Genomic DNA, 22,800 nt, shown 5'->3' with positions numbered 1-22,800 from the left:
CTACTTTCCTTTAACCCCAACGAGGAACCTCACAAGGAGGATGGGTCCTCAGAAACAACTATAGAGTCAACTGAATCGTCATAAGAGCCCTCTAAGGACCCTTCAGAGTCCTTTGAGGAGGACGATCCTGTTGACGAGAAGAAAAATCCCACTAAGTACGAAGTTGATTTCTCACATTATAAGAATAAGAAGGCTAGAAATCACCACAGGCTGCACTTCCTATCCATGCCCTCGAAACGTCACCTAGTTCCGTCACACATACCCTAGCCACTCGCACGATACATCACGTCAAGCAGATTCACACCATCGATGATGACTTGGGAATCATCAAAGGAAATGAAATGGACATGTGTAACATGGACCAAAGGTTAGAGAATGATCAAAGACTAAGTAAAAGGGTTAAAGCTCCAGGAACAAGTTGCAGAGAAAAGGTCAATCGTCGCAAAGGCTAGCATCAGTACAATAAAGATAAGAACCCACTCCACTCAACAGCATCTCTCTAACCTAATATCACTATTGATTGCTTATTTTAAAATAGGGTAGACTTACCTAGGTAGACCATTCCCTAAGATCACCAACTTTCAAGAACGATGAGAAATCAGTATATAGAAGACTATAGCATTCTCACCATCTCCTAAGAATAATATTTTGAAGTTTTCCCACTCCTAACCTAGAAACTTTTACGATGTTTGTTTTTACACTAACTCGTACGCTTAGTCCTTATTAAACGTAATTATAGGACAAATCAAAGACGTCAACAACTAACACTCTCCTTCTATACTAATTATGGTAGGAAGATCACCAGAAGGAACCCCACTGCATAACTAAAACTTGACCAAGTAACCATGGATTCAGCAGCCATCGATGCGCTGGTCACTCAACGACTCGCGTGTAACGCCTGCTAAATCGGGCTAGGCATTTAAGATATAATATAAGTTTCGTATTAAGAAAAATAGGAAAAATCAACTGAATCGTCTGTAAATCGTAAAAATAAGTGCGCCAAAACACACACACATGCATATATATATATATATATATATATATATATATATATATATATATATATATATATATATATATATATATATATATATACACATATATTAAAAGTATACATCTATGTGATCCCAAAAATATAAATTTCGTAGAAATCCGAGTTCATATGAAGGAGATATGAATTTTATAAGATATAAAAATCAACCGCGTAATTAAAAATTATTAACATCAAAAGGTAAGAAGAGAATGGTTGACTTTTGGGTAAACGTACTCTTTAAGATAGAATTTTGGTAGAAGGAACACCAAAATCGGATTCCGTACGAGAGTGTTATGAATTTTGCAAAATCATTAAATCATATAAAAAGAATGGCTAAAAATAAAGTTAGAATTAGCCGATGGAGCCTAAAGGAAAGTTGTAGTACTCATTAAGAGTTATGCGTGGAAAAAAAAGAATGTCAAAAATGGAGCTAATATGAAGAAGTTACAAAATTTACAAAATCTGTGTTTTGCTCCCCACGCGGTGCGCGACGCGTGCTTCTAGAAGGTGAAAACGCGGACCACGGAGATCCTGACACGTTGCACAAAATGGTTGGAGATACGTCACCTTAAAATGTGTGACATGCACCCCATTTACACACCGTGCACTCCAAAAATTCCAATAAATAGTCGTGTTATGTTCATTCATTCCTCCACACCCCTTCTATCATTCTCTCTTGATTTCCTTCGGTTATAGCCCATTTTCTCGTAGTTTTAGCCTTCAGCGAAGCCATGTGATCCCTGAAGTAGTAGTAGCCAGCAATTAGAAGCTCTGTTAGTGCAATTTCTAGACTTTTTTCCAAGAAATCTCTGTAAGTTAAGCTACACTCGTATCGATTTTAGTGTAACTTATAGTCATAAGTCGTTATTATGAGCCTATAAATAAGATTTATTAGTGATTACAAGTCATAATAATGATTGATCTACTTACAGTAGAGGTGTCTAGAATTGTCACTTTGTCTTGGTTGTTGGATTTCAGAAAGGCTATACGCTGAAATGGTCCTGCCTCCAAATTGCCGTGTTTGGTTGATCCTTACTTGATAGATCTTGATGTAGACATTGGAATTGGTGAGGAATCTAGACTATAATTATTGTAGTCCCCAGGATTATGAAACTAGACTAAGGTTTAGTACTCTATGCCTCTAGGTCTTTTCAAAGTATGTAGCGAAGTGCTACCGAAATCGTCTGTCATCCATTTTCATCAAGTGAGTGCATAGCTACTTTCATCTTACACATAGATATAAAGTATCTAATTATTTAATTGCTATACGTGCTTATGTGTAAATATGTTATGTGTTAGATGAAATGTTAGAAAAAAATAAGTTTATATTATTTATACCGCATATATATTTCTATAAACATTATACATTGGGTAATGAATGGTAGTGAAAGTTGTCATAGTACGATGAAATATACGATGTCATAATATGTAGGCAAAGATAGGATGTCACGAATTTAGGAATGGCACTAGTGTACCAATGATATAGCCACTTAGCAAAACATAGGTGACAACTACCAAACTAATTGATGACAGTCACGTAGAACACTAGCAGCTATGGACTTAGTGTTTATTAGATAAACACTGACAACTATGGACTTAGTGCCTATTAGATAGATACCGGGATATGGATTTTGTGCCTATTTGATAGACATCACCACCGATTGACTTCGTGACTAAACACTGAAAACGGTGGACTTCGTGCCTATTCCTTACGAATAAAAATAAAAAGAAACATGCTGACATGTATTGCGGAGAACAAATCCTTATGGGAGAATAAATAGTAAAATGGGGATGGGTAATTGGGTTAATTGTTTGATGATTAAACACATTAATTATATTATTGTGGGTTGAAAACCCTATGTACTCACCAGGTTTTCCAACCTGGCCCACTCAGTTTCTTTGTATCACAGGTGGCAGTATAAAGTTGCATGCATGATGAGAGATTCAAGCAGATGTAGACTGTCAAACTAAGATATTGTAAGGCCCGTTTATTCTTATGTTTTGTATCGGTTATGACATCCCAAGATTTTATAAAGTAATGAAAGTTGTTTCTTTGGAAATACTTTTACGGGACCAAATTCCGCATTTCATAAATAAACTCTGTTTTAAAGCATAAACAAAAAGTTTGAAAATGGCCGTAAATTTGGGGATGTCAAATCGCGGAAGCTCTAGCTAATAACAATTTTGAATCTGGACAAAGTAGAGGAACCATAGGAGATAGTACTCAGGGTGGTAACGGAGGTCACCCAAAGGTTTGTACTTATAAAGAATTCATGAATTGCAAGCTCAAATCCTTCTACGAAAATGAAGGAGTAGTAGGATTGACTCGCTGGATCGAGAAGATGGAGTCAATATTTGAGATCAACTTATGTGCTGAAGATTGCAAAGTTAAATTTGTTGTTTGTACCTTCGAGGATACAAAATTGTCATGGTGGAACAACCATCTCAAAACCATGGGTATTAGCACAACCAATGCCATCTCTTGGGATGAACTGAAGCAGTTCCTGATTAATGAGTACTGCCCCAGAGAGGAGACGCAAAAATTGGAGCAAGATCTCTGGAATCTTACCATGCAAGATGCAGATATTGCAGCTTATACAAACCGCTTTAATGATCTCGCTATTTTCTACCCCAACCTTGTCACCCCGGAACACAAAAAGGTAGAAAGGTACATATGGGGATTAGTTCAACCTATTCAAGGGTTGGTCAATGCATCCAAACTGACTACATACGATAGTGCCAAGAGGTTGGCCTTTAATCTGACCAGTCAGGAAATATGCCAAGGCACTATGGTCCAGAAAGTTGATATTCCAAAGTATGGAAACAGCAAAAGGAAGTCTGATGGTGAGCAAGGCAACCACTAAGGAGAAAACAAGATTCAGGGAAAACTTATGTAGCAACCATCCCATCACCCACTCCACTAAGACAATATGCAGGAGATCTTCGATTATACAATGAGTGCAACTACCACCATGTAGGTGCATGTAGAGAACTAATATGAAACAACTGTGGTAGGAAGGGCCATACCACTAGGTTTTGTAGAAGATCGAACTGCACCCCAAACCAAGGAAGTGGTATTGGTGGAAATTGAAACTGCTATGAATATTGAGAAATTGGCCACTTCAAAAGAGACTTCCCTAGAATGGAAAATTGTAGGGATAATGTTCGGGGAAGAGCATTTTTCATTGTCACGAGAGACGCTACCTAGGATCCACTCTTAGAAATTGGTACGTCCTCGTTAAATAACTTGCATACAAACTAAAATGGTGATATAGTTTTGTGAACACTAGATTAAAACACTCATTAAAACACAAAACTGGTAAAAGCTAAGAAACACATGTTATTAATTATAGGGAGGATATGTAGGTTGCATGATTCTAGAATTAAATAGTTTTAGAAAATATGATTTAGCTCTATTGTGCAGCTCTCGTCTGAGTCTAACCATGATAGAGAGGAATCTTACGGTCGAAAAACTGCTTAATTTTAGCAGTATGTAGCGGTATTCGCCAGATCATTAGATAACATTAATTAGAACACTTTGAATCCCTCGAGAATTCTAGAATGAATTGTTTCGAAAACCCTTTAAAATATCATATGGATTCGATATCTTTTGATTCTATGTTTTGGTAAGTACTTGACTGATGTCACTATCACTCTATGTTTCAGTAAGTACTTGACTGATGTCACTATCACTCTATGTTCCAGAAAGTACTTGTCTGAAGGAAACACTATTACTACGACTATGTATCAGAAAGTACTTGTCTGAAGGAAACACTATCACTACCACTATGTATCAGAAAGTACTTGTATGAGGGATCACTATCACTACCACTATGTATCATAAAGTACTTGTCTGGAGGATCACTATCACTACCATTATAAGTATCAGGAAATACTTGTCTAATAACACTATCACTAAGTAATCCAAATCGGTTCTGAACTTCTTTTCAAAGGAGAATCTTATGGAGTCAGTTTACTCTCTATAGAACTAAAAGGATGTTTCAGAGTAATTAAGAATAAACTATAAAAAATCTATTTCTCCCAATAGTGCCTACGCGTCGGGCACTACAAGTTGAATTTCGGGGACGAAATTCCTTAAACGAGTGGAGAGTGTAACAATTGCGACACTTGTCACCGATCGTTAACTGCTAAGAGTGACAAAACATCATGTGTGATAGATCTAATATGTAATATATATGAAACTATGATAAAAATACAAAACTTTGTATTAAAATATATAAGAAAAAGCAACCAAAACGTCTGACGAGCTAAAATTTAGTGCGCCGAAACATATATATATATATATATATATATATATATATATATATATATATATATATATATATATATATATATATATATATATATATATATATATATAATTTAGTGTGTAGAAAGTACACGTTGACATGATCCCGGAAATATAAAATTTATAAAAATCCGACTTCGTACAAATTAGTTATGAATTTTATAAAATATAAAAAAAATAAACCGCGGACAAAAAGTTACAACGTCAAAATCTATGAAGAGAACGGTTGACTTTTAGCTTAATTCACCAAAAGGGGAATCGTAGTACTCCTCGAGATAAGAATTTTAAGAAAAAAATGCCAAAAACGGAGTTTGTACAAGAGAGATATGATTTTCGCAAAATCATTAAATAGTATAAAAATAAGGGCTAAAACTAAATTTAGAATTAGCCAATACATACTAAAGGAAAGTTGTCATACTCGTCGATAGCTACGCGTTTATATAAAGAATGTCGAAAACGGAGCTCGTATGAGGAAGTTATGGGTTTTACAAGAACAGACAATTTCGGCGAGCTCACAACGCGCAGTGCACGACGCGCACAAGCTTCTAGAAGATGATACATGGCACCATAAAATTTTGACAAGTGGCAGCATAGGAACGGAGCGACATCACAAAGTATGCGGTGCGCACATCCCAAATGCATGGATCGCATTCACTGTTAGTCCCTATAAAAAGGCGTTGCACCCACTAGCAATTCACTGAATTTCTTTTTGCTACCATTCCTTTGAACTTTCACTTATATTTTCTTAGAATTTTATTTCTTTCCTTATTTTTATTTCTTCTATTTAATCTTTTTCCTCGAGCTCAAAGTAATATCGAATCTATGACTATTTTTCGGCACGTATCAATTAAAGCACGCTACGAGGGTGAGTTAACGGCGCCATTTTCTAAACTTTTTCGAGGGGAATACATGACTAAATATTTTTAATAATTATTATATCGTTATTATCCTTGCGCTATAAAATTGATATTTTTATATAATTTATTTTGTATTGCTACTCTGCTCAAATAAAATGGTGGGTATTATACTTTATCGTTACTAAACTCAAATAAAATGGTGGATATTATACTCTATTGTTACTATGTTAAACTCTTACGATATAATAGAATGCTTGGTAAATACTCTGGCCAACTCTCTAGGAAAATATTTTATCTAGTCGTTACTATGGCCAACTCTCTAGGAAAACATTATACCTAGTCATTACTCTGGCTAACTCTCAAGGAAATATTATACCTAACCGTTACTCTGGCCAACTCTCTAGGAAATATTATACCTAGTCGTTACTCTGCCAAATTCTCTTAGATAATATTTACTAATATTGACATATTTATACACATTTTAGGCAATATTTTAATACATTTTTATTGATATTTTGGTTATTTGCAAAGATATATGATACTTATGAGATTAAATTATATTTAGCAGCCAAAAGGAACAATCTTGAAGAATAAGGACCATTGTTGACAAGAAGTGGAACTTTGGAGGATTGAAGAATTAATAGAAGAAAATTTCTTGCGAAAAAGCCCAAATCACGACGTGGCCATCATTTACACGTCGTGGAGTGAGTGTTCTAAAAGATAAGTGCACGGGAAGTCAGAGTCCTTGCCCGATAAGGATTCATCTCAAGTACACGACGTGAAATCCCTGTTCACATCGTGAAGTGCGAAAATTCCCAAAACTATATATATTCATTCACTTTCACGATTGAAGGAGGCTTGGAAGATTTTCAAAGAGATTTCAGGAGAAGAATTGTTCAGAAAAACGGAAACTAACCATCCATTGAAGGAGATTTATTTGAAGATCAAGAGATTGAAGATTATATTCATCATTCTAGTTTGGTACATTATGATTATGTCTTTTATTAGCGAATTTGTGTTTGTGTTATCAGCCATGAATAGCTGAATCTAGTAGCTTCCGTTTAGCTAGATGAAACTTTAACTCTATGGTTTAGTTTATTGATTTATGGATTTTATGTAACGCCCCGATTCTCAGGTATTGATTTAATGTGTGAGTTTCTTGGCTACTCGACGAGTTGATTGCCCTACTCGTCGAGTAGCAGCGGGTTGGTCCACGTATTTTAATGACCTACTCGCCGAGTCCAAGAAGGGACTCGACGAGTAGGAGCTGACAGATGAAACCCTAAATCTCGGGGTTTTGCACCCTATTTAAAGGATCATTGGCCTCCCCCAGCCTCCCCTTTACTGCTTCTTGTCCCTCTCAAACCCTAATCGAGTGTGTGTTCCATTTGTGCATTTTTGAGATTGGAAGAGGATTTTGTGGAGAAGGGAGCTTAGAGAGCAAGTATTCAAAAGCAAGGAGCTTGTGGGATCTGAAATCTACCTTATTGGGCATCTTCTGGAAGGTATAAATCGTTACCCTGACCTCATTTCATTCTAGATCCCCTCTTTGGACAAATTCTAGGGTTTTCATGGTATGATTGGAAGCTATTCTTGTGTGCAAGCTAAGATCTAAAGTTGTAACTTCAGAACTGAGCTCCCTTGGGCTTCCTAGTCCATAAAGTTTCCAGCTTGTGCAAGGATGAGACTCTCCCAAGGTGTAAAGCTCCATTGAAAGCTTAGATTGGTCATTTAGGGCCTTTAGAGCCTTGCATGTGCGTAAAGTTTGCAGCTTTACGTGATAAACATGCCTTAGAAGCTTGGATCTGTAATCTGGAACCTTGCCATGGCTTAAAAAGCGTCTGCATGGATAAAGGTATGCAAGGACTCGGCGAGTTGGATGAACAACTCGGCGAGCCCGTTGAAGATGGCCATGAACTCGACGAGTTGGATGAATAACTCGACGAGTCCGTTGAAGATTGCCTTGAACTCGGCGAGTCGTTCGAAGACTCGGCGAGTCGGCTAGGGTTTCTCCCAATTCTTGGACATGTATGAACTCGGCGAGTTAAAGGGGAACTCGACGAGCCAATCAAGGATTTCACGACTTCTCGAGTTCAGGAAGGACTCGATGAGTCGGTGAACTACACTCGACGAGTCGAGTCAACATGGATTGTTGACTTTGACTGTGGACTTTGACTTTGACCAAGAGTTGACCAGTTGTCTTCTGAGGGTATTTTGGTAATTTGGAAACTTATGAAAAAGGGTTTTATGGTAGCTATAGGTGGGGGAGTTTGCGTGGGTGATCCGGGAGTCGAGCTTTCTAGTTTCAGACGACAGTTGCGAGGTGAGTTATCCTCACTATACTAAGGGGTCTAAGGCACCAAGGCCGGCCCATTGGATATGTTATCCTAGCAGTGTTAGATGTTGAGTATGAGTTAGTTTTGCATGATAGTGGTTATGCCAGTTAGGTAGACCTGTAGGACTACCTGTGATGTTATGTGATTATTACATGCTCAGTGGTTATGATATGTGTTTGTTATATGGGATGGGTTGAGGTTGTACTGCTTCGTGCGGTAGCCAACAAACCCTAGGAGCAATCCAGTTACGGGCTAAGGGAGACTCGTACTGTGGGCTCGAGAGCAATCCACTTACGGGCTAAGGGAGACTCGTACTGTGGGCTCGGGAGCATTCCAGTTACGGGCTAAGGGAGACTCGTACTGTGGGCTCGTGGGTATTTCAGTCTGTAGGGGTGTGGACCCGTTATGTGCTGTTCTGTTCAGTTTATTATGATATGATTGTGTGGACTGTATGTGTATCGGTATTTTGGGGGTGACTCACTAAGCTTTCGGGCTTACAATTTCAGTTTATTGTTTCAGGTACATCAGGGGATCGCGGCAAGGCGAAGGCATGATCGTACAGCTCCTCACTTTATGTTTATGTTTCTGGGATATACTCTGATAAATAATATTTTGAAAACAAGGTTGTAATGTTTGACGAATTTGATGTGTTTTTAAAAGTTTAAATTTGCTTGAAATTTCCGGGTGTTACATTTTAATTATTGGTTATGAGCTTGTGTTTGTTGATCTCTACCTAGCATGTTAATATTTGATGCTTTAATTGATTGAATTCAGGTTTTGTGTAGCTTAGTGAACATTGAGTTACATGAAGTTGTTACCTAGTAGTTTAGTGACCATTAAATTGCTAGAGCTAGGATCGACCTAATCTTAGATAAGTAATGAAAATAACTAATTTATCTGTGCTGGAGAACATAAATTGTGATCACAATTGTGTTTATTTTGATTAATCTTACATAGCTTTTCTACATCTTATATCTGATTCTATGTTTGCTAATGTATGATCATACATAGTTTTACATGAATTAGTGAAAATATTAGTAAATTTGGACTTGAATTGCTAATAAAATAATAATTGATAACCAACATTAATAATCCATAATTATTAGCTAACCATATAGGAGAAGTGGATTCAAACTAAATGGAAGTGCTTTTAGTAATTGATTGAATCGTTAGCCAAGTGATTAAGTTTGTCTGAACTTGCAAAATCAGGTAAAAACCAATTAAACTTTTGCTTGTTTTAGGTTAATTTTTAGTGATTACGCTAATTAATTAAAATTGTTCCCTGAGTTCGACCCTAACTTACTTTATTATGATATACACCGACTAGGTACACTGCATATAGGTGTATTAGTAGATAAGTAGTTAGGTTTATAAATTTAAAGCTGGATAAGGTTATATCTTTTGCACACATCAATTACACTACGTCTTTGTTACGGACAATTCAAATGGATAATAGTAATATATTATGCCGTCACTATGCTCGACTCAAACGGATAATAGTGGTATATTATGTTGTCACTACGCGCAACTCAAACGGATAATAGTAATATATTATGTCGCCACTCTGCTCGACTCAAATGGATAATAATAATATATTATGTCGTCACTCCGCTCGACTCAAATGGATAATTGTGGTATATTACCAATGTGGGATTGGGTTTGCACCCCAACAATCCTCCCCTCAAACCCGAGTTCCACTCTTGGCCTCCCTCAACGACTGTTCATTAGATCCAATCCTCCTTCATACCACTGATACTCTTAGGACACACTCACCTGACATGGGGACATCAGGAAGACTTTTGATACAAGGCTTTAGGATCAACTTCGTTGGACCAGGAATTACTGAAGAACAATGGGGTTCCATTTTCTGAAACCAATTGGAGATAGAAGGGATTGTCTATTGCCTTATATGCTAGCATATAGTTTCTTATTTTACCAATGTGGGATTGGGTTTGTATCCCAACAATTATTCTATCATTTCGCTCGACTCAAACTGATAATAGTGGTATATTATGCCCTCACTACACTCGAATCAAACGGATAATAATAATATATTATGTCGTCACTACGGTCGACTCAAACGGATAATAGTAATATATTATGCCGTCACTACGCTCGACTCAAACGGATAATAGTAATATATTATGTCGTCATTGCGCTCGACTCAAACGGATAATAGTAATATATTATGTCGTCACTACGCTCAAACGGATAATAGTAGTATGTTATGCCGTCACTCATCTCCAATAAGGGGTATATCACCACTCCGCCAATTGCCTTTAATAAGAATATCTATTTAAAAATAATTATATATTAATTATAATTATATAATAAAACATTGAGACTCCATTCACGTCATGAGTATATAGTTATATAGGGTGATTGTTGGACTATATCCAACTAACCTAAACTAAATTCACTCTCGGTTAGACCACTCTTAAAAGCACTCATTCCTTAAGTATACTCCTAAGATATGGATACCAAATACTATATAAGATGAATAAGAATTTCAGAAGCCCTAGTACCCAATAATAATAGAACACTATTTTCAAAACAAAGAATCAAAATACTCTTGCAACTTAATAAAGTGATGTACAAAAAGTATTTTCAAAGTATAATATACAAAACCTGTGAACTCACCAACATTATGTTGACCTTTCAAACCTCATGTATGCCTAGGAAACCAAGAGATGGAATATTGTACCTCTGGAAGTAGTGGTTGACCGACAAAGCTACCAAAGACTTACTATCATTATAGTTATGCCTAACTGTTAAGGCACCTTTTGTAGTAGAAACACTAGTACTTCCAAAAACATTTTCCGATGTAATGTTTTTCTTATAAATGGAAGTGATATTTATGTTATATATTGTTTTGTATTATTCAATGTATGTCAAATGATTGTGATCCAACATTCTAACGTCGCGCCGCTCGGCGTTTCCGCCGCCGGCTGGGGGTGTGACATTAGCGATTCCAAGTCATTATACTTATTAATCTACTTACGGGGGTGATGTCTAAGCAAGATTTAGTGACTTGTTTAAAGTGGGATTTCCAAACAGTATACTTTGTATAATCTTATATGGTTTCTCCTTACTTGATAAATCATGATGTAGACATTGGGATTGTTGAGGAATCTAGACTATTAATTAATATTAAGAAATAATGAACTAAGACTTAGTAATGTTATCCTAGGTCACGCCTAAGGAAAAGATAAAGTATCAAGGCGAAGTTCTGCCCAAATTCTGAGGCATCCACTTTAGCAAGTGAGTGCATGATTACTTTCGTCTAACACATAGATATGATGTAGTTAAATAATTAAGTGTTATGTGTGCCTATTATCTGTGATTGAAACATTTTGTGTTAGATGAATTTAAATGAACTGATTTTTATTTAATCATATATGTATTATTATTATTGTAATATATAAGGTAGTGGAGGGTAAAGAGAAATGGAAATAATGATGAGAGGCCGAGAATTTTAGAGTACTATCGGACTAGTGATGAGTAGGGTATTGATGATGGCCATAGACTACTCTAGATAATTCAGGTCAAACATGGACAAGCTTGCAACCTATAGATGTTCATAAGTCATATACGGGCAGGTTTACTACCTGTAGGTGTCATTCAATCATACATGGGTAGGTTTACAACCTGTAGGTGTTAATAAATTATACTGCATGCAGTTCTATGACATGTAGGCTATGATGAACCGCACACGGACAGGTCTACGACTTGTAGGTGTTGCTAAATTGCACATGGGCAGGTCCTCAGCCTGTAGATGTAAAGGAACCACATATGGACAAGACTACGAACTGTAAGTATGAATGAGTTATTCATGTGGGGTACTCTGTTTACTCCATAGGTCATCTTATTAACATATATTGCTAAGGAATCCCCGAAGTAGTATTATTCACTTAGAGATCCTTTAGAATAGATTATTTGAGATTATCAGTTAGGATCAGGGGGTGATAATAACGGGAATTAGTAATCGGGTTAAATTGTTTGATGCGAGCTATATAATTATAACAAATTAATTAGATAAAATTGCAAAAATGGTCCCTGTGGTTGGCAAAGTTATGTGATTTTGGTTCAAAAAAGTTTAGTGATGCATCGGTGGTCCAATTTCGGATACCATGTGTGGTTTTGGTCCCTATGGTTGGCATTTTTGTGTGGTTTTGGTGCACACCCAACCTAAAATGACTAATATACCCTTAGAGTTTTTTCTATTTATTTTAATTAAATTCTTTTTCCTTTAATTAATAAAAAAACATATCACTCTCTCTCTCTCTTTCTTTCTCTCTCTTCTAGACGACATCCTCCCAACATCACAACTGGAGTACCATTTTCTGATGGAGCACCACCACCAGAATCCTAACTTCAGTTGTGTCCGCCTCCATTCCAACACCTGCATAACCTTATTCCATCAAAGGTTCAAACCTACACTAGAAAAATCTCAATAGCCGCCACCTATTCTTGTCGGAAACAACATCACCACAAAGACAACCCTCCATAGTCACTACCTGTTCTCGGTGGATCATGGTGCCCCTCTGGCCACAACGAGATCTGGGTTTCAGACGAAAGGTGCTCCTATGGCCATAACGAGATCTGGAAACTCTAGCTCCTACGATAGATCCAACGAGATCTGGGTTTTAGATCTAAGAAGGAGAGACATGGTTGTGAATGTATGAAGGCAAGCAGTGAACAAATGGTGTGGCGAATAATGGATGGGTGTGTGATATTGCCATATTTATATATATTTTTAGGCAATATTTTAATATGTTTTGCTTAATATTTTAGTTATTTGCATAGATAAATGGTACTTATAAGATTAAAATTGTATTTTGCAGCTAGAATGAGCATTCTTGAAGAACAAGGACTAAAAGCGACAAGAGATTGAACGTTGGAGGCTTGGAGAATTAAAGAAAAAAAAATCCACGAAAACAGTTGAAGCCACGTCGTGGACTTCATTTATACGACGTGGCATGGACGATTCTGGAAGATGAGTACACGGAAAGTTGAAATCCTTGCCCGATAAGGATTCATCCAAATCCACGACGTGGAGTTCAAATTCACGATAAATATATATATATATATATATATATATATATATATATATATATATATATATATATATATATATATATATATATATCCTTGATCCTCATGATTTGGAGAGGTTGGCTGGAGATTAGAAGTTCCAGAATACGAATTTCAGAGGAGAACTAAGAGAGAAATCAAGAATTGGTATTGAAGGAAGGATAGGAAGATCATTACTTCACTTTTGATTTGGTGCAATTCATTATGACTTTATTAGTTGAAATTGTGTGTTTTATTTTAGCTATGAGTAGCTGAATCTAGTTGCTTCTGTAAGCTAGATGAAGCTGGAACTCATGGTTTGGTTATGTTAATCTAGACTTTTCTAGTTGGTTAATGTCTTGTGTTTGATTGTTTATACCTAGCATGCTTAATTGGATACTAGATTTCTTAAATTCATATTATATGTAGTTAGTGACCATTAATTTGCATGAATTCGATTACCTAGTAATTTAGTGAACATTAGATTATTAGAGCTAAGATCGAACCAATATTAGATAAGTAATTAAAGTACTGAATTTGGCTATGCTGGAGAACTCAAATTATGACCATAATTGTGTTTGTTAACTCAATCTTACATAGCTTCAATCCTATCTAAAAATTGATTATATGTTAAATTATGTATGATCATGCATAGCTCTACATGAATTAATTCAGTATTAGTAAATTTGGACTTGAATTGCTAATAATACATAAATTGGTAACCAATGGGAATTGTCATAATTAATAGCTAAACCATTGAGAGAAAGTGGATTCGAACTAACAGAAGTGTTTTTAATATCTGATTGAATAGTTGTTGCGAATTTTAGTTTGTCTAAACTTGCAAAATTATATAAAAAACCATTTTACTTTTGCTAGAATTTTAGGTTAATTTAATAGTAAGTAGGTTAAATAATTAATCTCGTTCCCTGAGATCGATACCCGACTTTTGTGTTATACTATTTGCGAAAGGGTACACTGCCTTGGGTCGAATAGCTAGTAGAATAGTAGGTAAATTAGGTGTAGCTATTTTCATGCATCAGTGTGGTGGTGAACGATAGCTCCGATGAGATTCGAGTACCACTTATGGATTTTAGAGCTTTTCTTCGGAAGGAGGTGTAGGTGGTGTTCTGACAAGGCGGAAGTGGCCGGAGAAGATTATGGTGGTTGGTGGTTCTGGTGAAGGACTTCTCGTAGGTTGGTTCAAAGCTTTTCGCTAGAGAGAGGTGTTTTCTGAGGAGTATAGAGGTTGAATCAAGCATTAGGAAAGGTAGAGGCGAAGGGAGATGGCAGCTGTAAAGAGATGATGAAGGAGACATTTGTGACAATCGGTGTTGATGGTGGTGAACGACGTCGGCAATCGGTGGTGATGGTGGCGGCAGTCGTTGGTGATGGTGGCGGCAGTCGATGTAGATGGTTTTTTTGTTCTTGATGTTTCATCAAATACAAACCTATATGGAGAGAGAGAGAGAGAGAGAGAGAGGTGGGTGGGCGTTTTTTCATTTTGATTTAACTAAAAACATTTAAATAAATATAATAAAAATTAAAAAAAAAACAAATATAAGGGGCATAAAGGTCATTTTAAGTGTATAGGGACCAAAAACAATAAAAATATCCAATTTTGGACCATTGGTGCACCATAAAACTTTTTGGACCAAATCCACAGAATTTTGCCAACCACAAGGACCATTTTTGCAATTTTGTCAATTAATTATAATATTGTGGGTTGAAAACCCTATGTACTCACCAGGTTTCCCAACCAAATCAACTCAGATTCTTTGTATCACAGATAGTGGTACAAAGGTACATGAATGATGAGAGATTCAAAGAGATGTAGATTATTAGTATATTGAGATGTTGTAAGTCTCTGTTTATGCTTATGTTTCTTGTATCAGTTATGACATACCAGGCTTTTAAAATATAAAATCTTTTGAAATGCCTTATTTTTTATATTATATCATGTTAAGGATATTTTGGGAACAATTCCGCAATAACAAATGTTTTAAATAAGCATAAACAAAAAGTCATAAAAGGTCGTGGGGGGATGTAACAAAAAAATAACTAAAATATAAGAATGTGGAGAGACAGTTATTAGTCACTCTTTTGTGCTTCAGTCTTCAACCTGCTTTAAAGATTTTTCTTTTTCTGCTTCGGTGAAAATGTAACGTCCCAAAAATCCAGACCAAAAATTTCGTTTTAAAACATTAATAAAACCATAATTATCTACCATTTCATTCATAAACAAAAATCGTTATATCAAATCAGAGTATCATCTCCAAAACATATTCTTTTTATCAGAGTAAAACATCCTAGGCTAAAACATCATGGTGTGTGCGATGCAGTCATCCCGAGCTCTTCCCTCCGCTACCGGAAGAACCTGAAACCAAAACTGAAAACTGTAAGCACGAAGCTTAGTGAGTTCCCCATACTACCCCATACCATACATATAACCACATACTGGGCCCCCGCCCGCTGCATCGGGACTTGACCGACATCGGACTCGCTCCGGCATCGGGCCTCGCCCGGCATCAGGCCCCTCCTGGTATCGACCCCCGCTTGGTATACAGATCTGTCTCTCATAGGCCTCGCCCGTTATACACATACAAACATATAACATACTAGTACATAAAGAAACATACTACATTGTACTCCTATTCTAAGGCCTCGCCTATCGTGGGCCTCGTCCCTGCTCTGCTACTGATGAGTCGTGGAACCCCGTCCACACTCGGCTAGTGGTGAGATATGGGACCTCGCCCACACTCACCTCCCTACCAGGCACATACATGTATCACAAAGACAACAAGTATACTCATATAACATTCTTCGGGCTTACCCCTGCATCGGACCCTAGTCCGGGAACATACTACCGGCACATGCAAGAATCACAAAGACCTCTAGCATACTAACATACCTCGGGCCTCGCCCGGCATCGGATCGTAATCCTGAACACATATCATAAAAATGCCTAGGGCTAACCCCCGGGTCTTCCTACTATACACAAACATAATGGGTCGGCATTGTGGCCGTAGACCCATGCACACAGTGAGGAGACTCACCTTGCACTGGTGAAGACCTGCTGATACCCCTCTGGCTGCTATCTGAAAGTCCCCGAAATGCTGATCCGCCGGCTCCCCGAGCTACCAATACCAAAATGTCACATAGACGGAATCAATAATCCTTCTTAGGGTAAAATGACAATTCTACCCCCTAGTCCAACTTGGTCCATCTCTAAGGCCCAATACATAATATAAAAAGGCCCAACACTAGGTAGGCTTCCCAAGCCCACTAGTGGCCCACTAATGGCCCAATTTGCCAAATTGGGCCCAATCCCTCTAATGGGCCTTAACCTAAGCCAAAACATCTTCTTGGCCCACATTATCTGACTTCTGATGGCTCACTAAGGCCCAAAGAACCAAAATCCCTTGCATGGCCCAAACCGAGGCCCAAAACAAGCCAAACCCATATCTGATGAGTACGTTGGGCGTACTCCAATGTACGCTAAGCGTACTGACTGAAGGTGGTGTATGCTACGCGTACCTGCATGTACGCCCAACGTACTCCTCAGTTAAGCTACTTTTCCATTAAGTGCTTAATACTCCATTACAGCAGCTACAATTACAGATCCAAGTCCTCTTCGACATCTTATTCCATAAAGTTGGTTACTTGGTGGCTTGCAACCCACCAAATGATCCCAAACTTGAAATGTGACAACAAAATTCCATGAAAAGGGCTAGATCTCAAGCATGTCCACAAATGAGCCCTAAAGATTGAAACTTTACTACTTATGGGACTCACATGATACTAAGGGTGGCAACCTTGGACCTAAAAACGTGCTTGAGTCATAAAGATCCATTCTTGGGACCAAAAGAGTCCATAAACTCATCCTAAGAGAGATCTAAGAGATTAATCATCAAGCTCAAGACTTTATACCCTAAAAAGGTCTAAAGGAAAGCAACAATCCCATATCTGAACCTTCTCTTTTGCACCAACACCTTGCCTTGACCTTTGCTTCCTTGAAGGGTGGATCCAAAACACCAAAATGCTCTCACAAAGCCTTCCAAGCTCCAAGAACACTCAAAGAAGATTAGGTTTTCGTGAAAACTGTCTAAGGGTGAAAAGGAGGCTGACCCTAGAAGGTATAATGTTCTTTATATAGTGGCACACCCTAAAAATTAGGGTTAAGGGACTCTAAGCGTACGTTGGGCGTACGCCTCTCCGCACCCACGACCATATATCCTTATACGCTGGGCGTAACCCAGCTTACGTTGGGCGTACCCAGCTAAACTTACGCATGCATTCCTTGCATGCATTGGCTGCCTTGTCACAAAATTCCATTAGGGGCTAAAATTGACAATAACTTCAAAATGCCATAACTCCTTCATTCTAAGTCCGTTTCCGACGAACTTGATATCCATGAAAAGGTGGCGGGATGCCCTACGCTCCTAGCCACACCCCAAGCCTAAAACCTTCCGGATAAAACCCGAGACCCCATAAAAGACCGAATCGCTTATACATTGGGCCTCCAAAACCACAACCGAAGTACTTATCAAAACGGGGTGTTACAACTCTCCCCCACTTAAACTAGACTTCATCCTCGAAGTCTCTCCTTACTAACACCCATCTCCCAATAACTGATCTGAGGAACGCAACCGATGATCCTACACGTGAAACAATATTTCCAAGACGACTGAAAGCCAAACCGGTCTTCCATTCTGAAGAAAATGAACTTCAAGCTTCCGCAAACCACATCTGTCTTCCTAAAGTCTGAATCCCAAACTGGTCTGTCTCCCTGACCGACTACTCCTGCACAACCACCCGCCGGTTAATTATACTTGACAGAAGGCTCAGATAATCCTTCGAGTAGAATATTCATTCCTGCAACGGTTTGACTCAGACGAGAGCTGCGCAACAGGGTCAAATCCATTACTCTGAGATTATTTGATCCCGCTGCAAGTGGCTTATCCCTTTCGATCCACAAGTTACTTCGCACACAAGAACCCTCATGATAGACATTTTTGCACGAACACCATGCTGTCTCTTGCCTTCTTTCCAAAAGAACCGGGACCTCCCAGGTCCGAACCTATCTGTCCACTATCCGGAATACCGGATTCCCTCCGGTTACTGAACCCAAGCTCAAACTCTCAGTCGCTCCCATCGACTTCCGAAGAAACTTCGGCTATCTAAAACTGCTTTATCTACCTTGCCACACTGGCTCCCTAAGTCCTGGGATCCTCGATCCCCTATCTTGACCCTAAGGTCTCTACCAGGTCCCACTTGCGTTGCTATAATCACACGGGCCTCGCCCACGGGTCTCACCTAAACCATATCTCAAAGTGGCCTCCCCCACAGGTCCCACCTACCTAGGGCTATGCAGGACCAACTCCATCCTAAAACTCAACGAGCTATCCTTCCTCGATCTCTATTATGCTATTTAGGAGGTACGGGCCTCGCCCACACTCCGCTAACTAGGAGATACGGGCCCTCGCCCACACTCCTCTAACTAGATGCTAACGAAATGCTATGGCTATCCCGCAACCTTACAACTCTTCGCGCTCTGCTTAACTGCTGGGGAATGCTACGACGATCACGTAGTCTTACATTCTAGCTAACTCGCGTTCGGCCGATAAAATCTTCCACCTGGTTCCCAACCAGTTATCATCTACCGTGAATACACGAACTCAATGTTGGGAAGTTTCCCAAACTCCCAACTCGCGCGCTCCTCTATCTAAACAGCCACTTGGGCTGCTTACCTTCCCAACAAAGTTGCGAACTCATCCCAATTTTGCGCTTACTCCTGCTCCTAACCTCTGGGATAGTTCTCCCCCACTTCGGTTCGACTAGATCTCTACAGCTCCCAGCTTGGAAAGGATTCCCAATCCTTCTCTCCATCTAAAGGGTCGATATGCTGACAACCAACGCTTACCACTGCTAGTGCTCCAAAACTAACCAATACCAAATCTGAACCACTATTAAAGACTAACAGAACACCTCCCGAGCCCCACTCACACTTGCTACAGTGACTGCATCCTGAGAACCTGCTCTTAAGGGAAACATCTTCGAACTACTACTCTAACATCCAAGGTATGTAGATGGCATATAACTTAATCATAAGCAGGAACATAATTCCAAAGTTCATTAACCAACATCAATACAGTACCATAACAAATAAATCACAAACAAAAGCTGATAGGAATGTGAAAGATACGTACCTGCCACGTCAGGGGCTGCTCGCGACTCCTCTGCAATCAACTGGAAAGCTTTGCTTCCCGCCGCCCTGACGGCCGTCGGTGATCCTCAAAGTTACAGGGGCAGTTGCTATCACCTGTCCTGCTGAAAGCAAACTCGGACATTGGTCCTTCTTATGGCCCCGCTGACTGCAATGAAAGCATATCAGGTCTGATCCATGGGTGGTGGTAGTTGTATAATCTCTGCTAAAAATGACCAGTTCGGCCGTACTTGAAGCAGCCAGAATCACCACCACTACCGTTCCTGCACGCACCCTCGTGCATCCTGCCATACTTCCCGCATCGGCTGCGTCTCTGATAGTCCCTCGATCTCGAGTATGACCCCTTGGGTCTCTTGCCTGAACCTGTGGCTACCTGAATCTCAACCGGCTTCCTCTTCGTGAGGCGCTCTAGGTCAATCTCCCTCTCCCTGGCTCAAGCAATCATATCCTCTAGCGTCTTGCAGCTGGACCAGCTCACAAACTCCCTGATGTCATCCCTCAGCATCTTGTGGTACCGAGCCTTCTTCATATTCTCATCTGCCACATACTGCGGAACCAAGAGGGTTCTCTCTCTGAACTTGGCGGTGATCTCCACCACTGTCTCAGTAGTCTGCTGGAGGTCCTGAAACTCCCGTGCTAACTGTTGCACCTCAATAACTGGTGCAAACTTGGCCCTGAACCTAGACGAGAAGTCAGTCCATGTCATCGCGTCCAACGCAGCATCATCTCTAATAGCATGTCCAACCTCCTCCCACCAATCACGCACTCTGTCCTTTAGGAGACAGGAGGCGAGTCGGACCTTGTCCCTCTCGGGACACCGGCTAGTGCGAAAAGCATCGGCGACATCTGCCAACCATCTACTGCTAGCAATGGAGTCCCTGGCCCCATGGTAATCTGGAGCTCCACAAGCTCTGAACTCCCGGAATTTCAGTGTACGCGCCCCCATCATGGCCACCATCTCAGCACGGAAGGCTCCCAGCCTCTCATCCAAAATCTCCAATATACCCTCCTTGACCGTACCAAAGATCACAGGAGTCTGGTCTAGAATATTGTACATAATCTCAACTGATATAAACTCCCTCATCTGCTCCCCGAGGTGCTCGGCTCGTGAACCCAAGCCTGATCCCTCGTCAACGCCTGAACTGCCCACTGGTCTCTCACGTAACGTCACCATTTTGCAACATAACATAACTATCATCAGAATATTCATCACTAGTGAGGGATCACACACGCACTACAAGTTCCCCGGTTTTGTCTTAGCCCTTCTCGGCTCGATTACAGATCCTCTGCTTTCAGTAGTACGTGCCCATAATACCTTCCACACCTATCCCTACTTTCCTCGAGAATTGCCTCGACTCCACCAAGTCCCTTACTACTACTACTGCTCCCGGCACTACTCTCATCCTAGGCTTTCCCTAGGGTAACCTTCAACCCGAGCCCAGTCCTCAACTACTGAAGGTATCCTTATGATGCCAATTAGCCACTACCTGAATACCATCACATGTAACAAGGCTCAGATAATCCTTCAAGTAAAGGACTCGTCCCTACAACGGATAGACTCAAATGAGAGCTGCGCAATAGGGCCAAATCCAACACTCTGAGGTTATTCAACCCTGATCACATGTGACTTGACGTATTTACCTAATGGCTAACTCTCATCACTCAGAGTCCCACAAAGCACAAAGCAAGTAGCATTCAGACAAAAAGGAAAATCTAACCACATAATCCAATCATATTGTTCTATCCCCTACTCAGGAATCTGTACTAGCATGCAACTCATAAAGCTCATACACATAACAAGCACATAAGGCATCCTTCCTAGATCTTTATTCCTAGTCTAGCATAAAGTTCTCATAATCATATCATATCTAAGCAAACATGTATGGGTAATTTGGGAGAACTTACTTGAGCTCGGCTGATTGCATGCACCAAACCCTTTTTCTCTTTTTCAAAGTTGTTTTCTCTTTTCTCAAAGTTCTTTTATAAAAATGATTTTCCTTTGAAAATTTTCATACCAAGTCCTCAGTTTGAGTTCAGACACACCCGAGAGTGTGCCCGAATCCCTCAAACCAAGGCTCTGATACTAACTCGTAACGTCCCAAAAATCCAGACCAAAAATTTCGTTTTAAAACATTAATAAAACCATAATTATCATCCATTTCATTCATAAACAAAAACCGTTATATCAAATCCGAGTGTCATCTCCAAAACATATTCTTTTTATCAGAGTAAAACATCCCAGGCTAAAACATCATGGTCTGTGCGATGCAGTCATCCCGAGCTCTTCCCTCCGCTACCCGAAGAACCTGAAACTAAAACTGAAAACTGTAAGCACGAAGCTTAGTGAGTTTCCCATACTACCCCATACCATACATATAACGACATACTGGGCCCCTGCCCGCTGCATCGGGACTTGCCCGGCATCGGACTCGTTCCGGCATCGGGCCCCGCCCGACATCAGGCCCCGCCTGGCATCGAGCCCCGCTCGGTATATAGATCTGTCTCCCATAGGCCCCGCCTGTCTCTATGTCACACCCCCAAACCAGACGGCGGAAACGTCCGGGGGTGGAGGACTTCATTTGTAGTATCACAACACATGTATCATAGCAATCAAAGTACAAACAACCATTGTATTGAAAAAGTATAAGTATTTACATGTGTTCAATCATTGTATATTGAAACCAAAATAGTTATACAAAAGAAGAAGATATGACTCAAAATAGCTCCCTCTTCTCAAAAAGCTCGGGGAGTACCTGTTTATTATTTCCCTGAGAATACAAGTAATTTGAAAAGAGAGTATCAACATAAAGTTGAGTGAGTGCATAAGTGTTTATGTCTTGCATATGTAAACTGTTCCAGAAAATCCTATATTTTCTGTTGTATATGTAAAGTAGTTTTATTCCCATAAAACCATTCTATTTGTAAATCAATGTTTTGTATTTGTATTCCTTTATGTAAAACTTGTAACT

At 39.4% G+C, this 22,800-nt stretch overlaps 1 long non-coding RNA gene across 4 annotated transcripts; it reads left to right on the top strand.

Moving 5' to 3' along the window:
* The first annotated feature begins 6,055 nt into the window (after window positions 1-6,055).
* LOC145135777 (uncharacterized) lies at window positions 6,056-9,212 on the top strand. 4 transcript variants are annotated; one of them, XR_013720032.1, is made up of 5 exons: window positions 6,056-6,207; window positions 6,768-7,334; window positions 7,603-7,704; window positions 8,460-8,522; window positions 9,055-9,212. It is a non-coding gene; the product is annotated as an uncharacterized LOC145135777 (long non-coding RNA). The 4 variants fall into 4 exon arrangements; XR_013720030.1 differs by having other exon boundaries at window positions 6,768-7,704; XR_013720031.1 differs by having other exon boundaries at window positions 6,768-7,704; window positions 8,454-8,522.
* Window positions 9,213-22,800: the final 13,588 nt, after the last annotated feature.

This window comes from Lactuca virosa, chromosome 9, assembly GCF_052849685.1.
Source record: "Lactuca virosa cultivar CGN04683 chromosome 9, Lactuca_virosa_CGN04683_v6, whole genome shotgun sequence".
Classification (NCBI taxonomy): Eukaryota; Viridiplantae; Streptophyta; class Magnoliopsida; order Asterales; family Asteraceae; genus Lactuca; species Lactuca virosa.
This window is presented reverse-complemented; position numbering and strand designations above follow the sequence as displayed.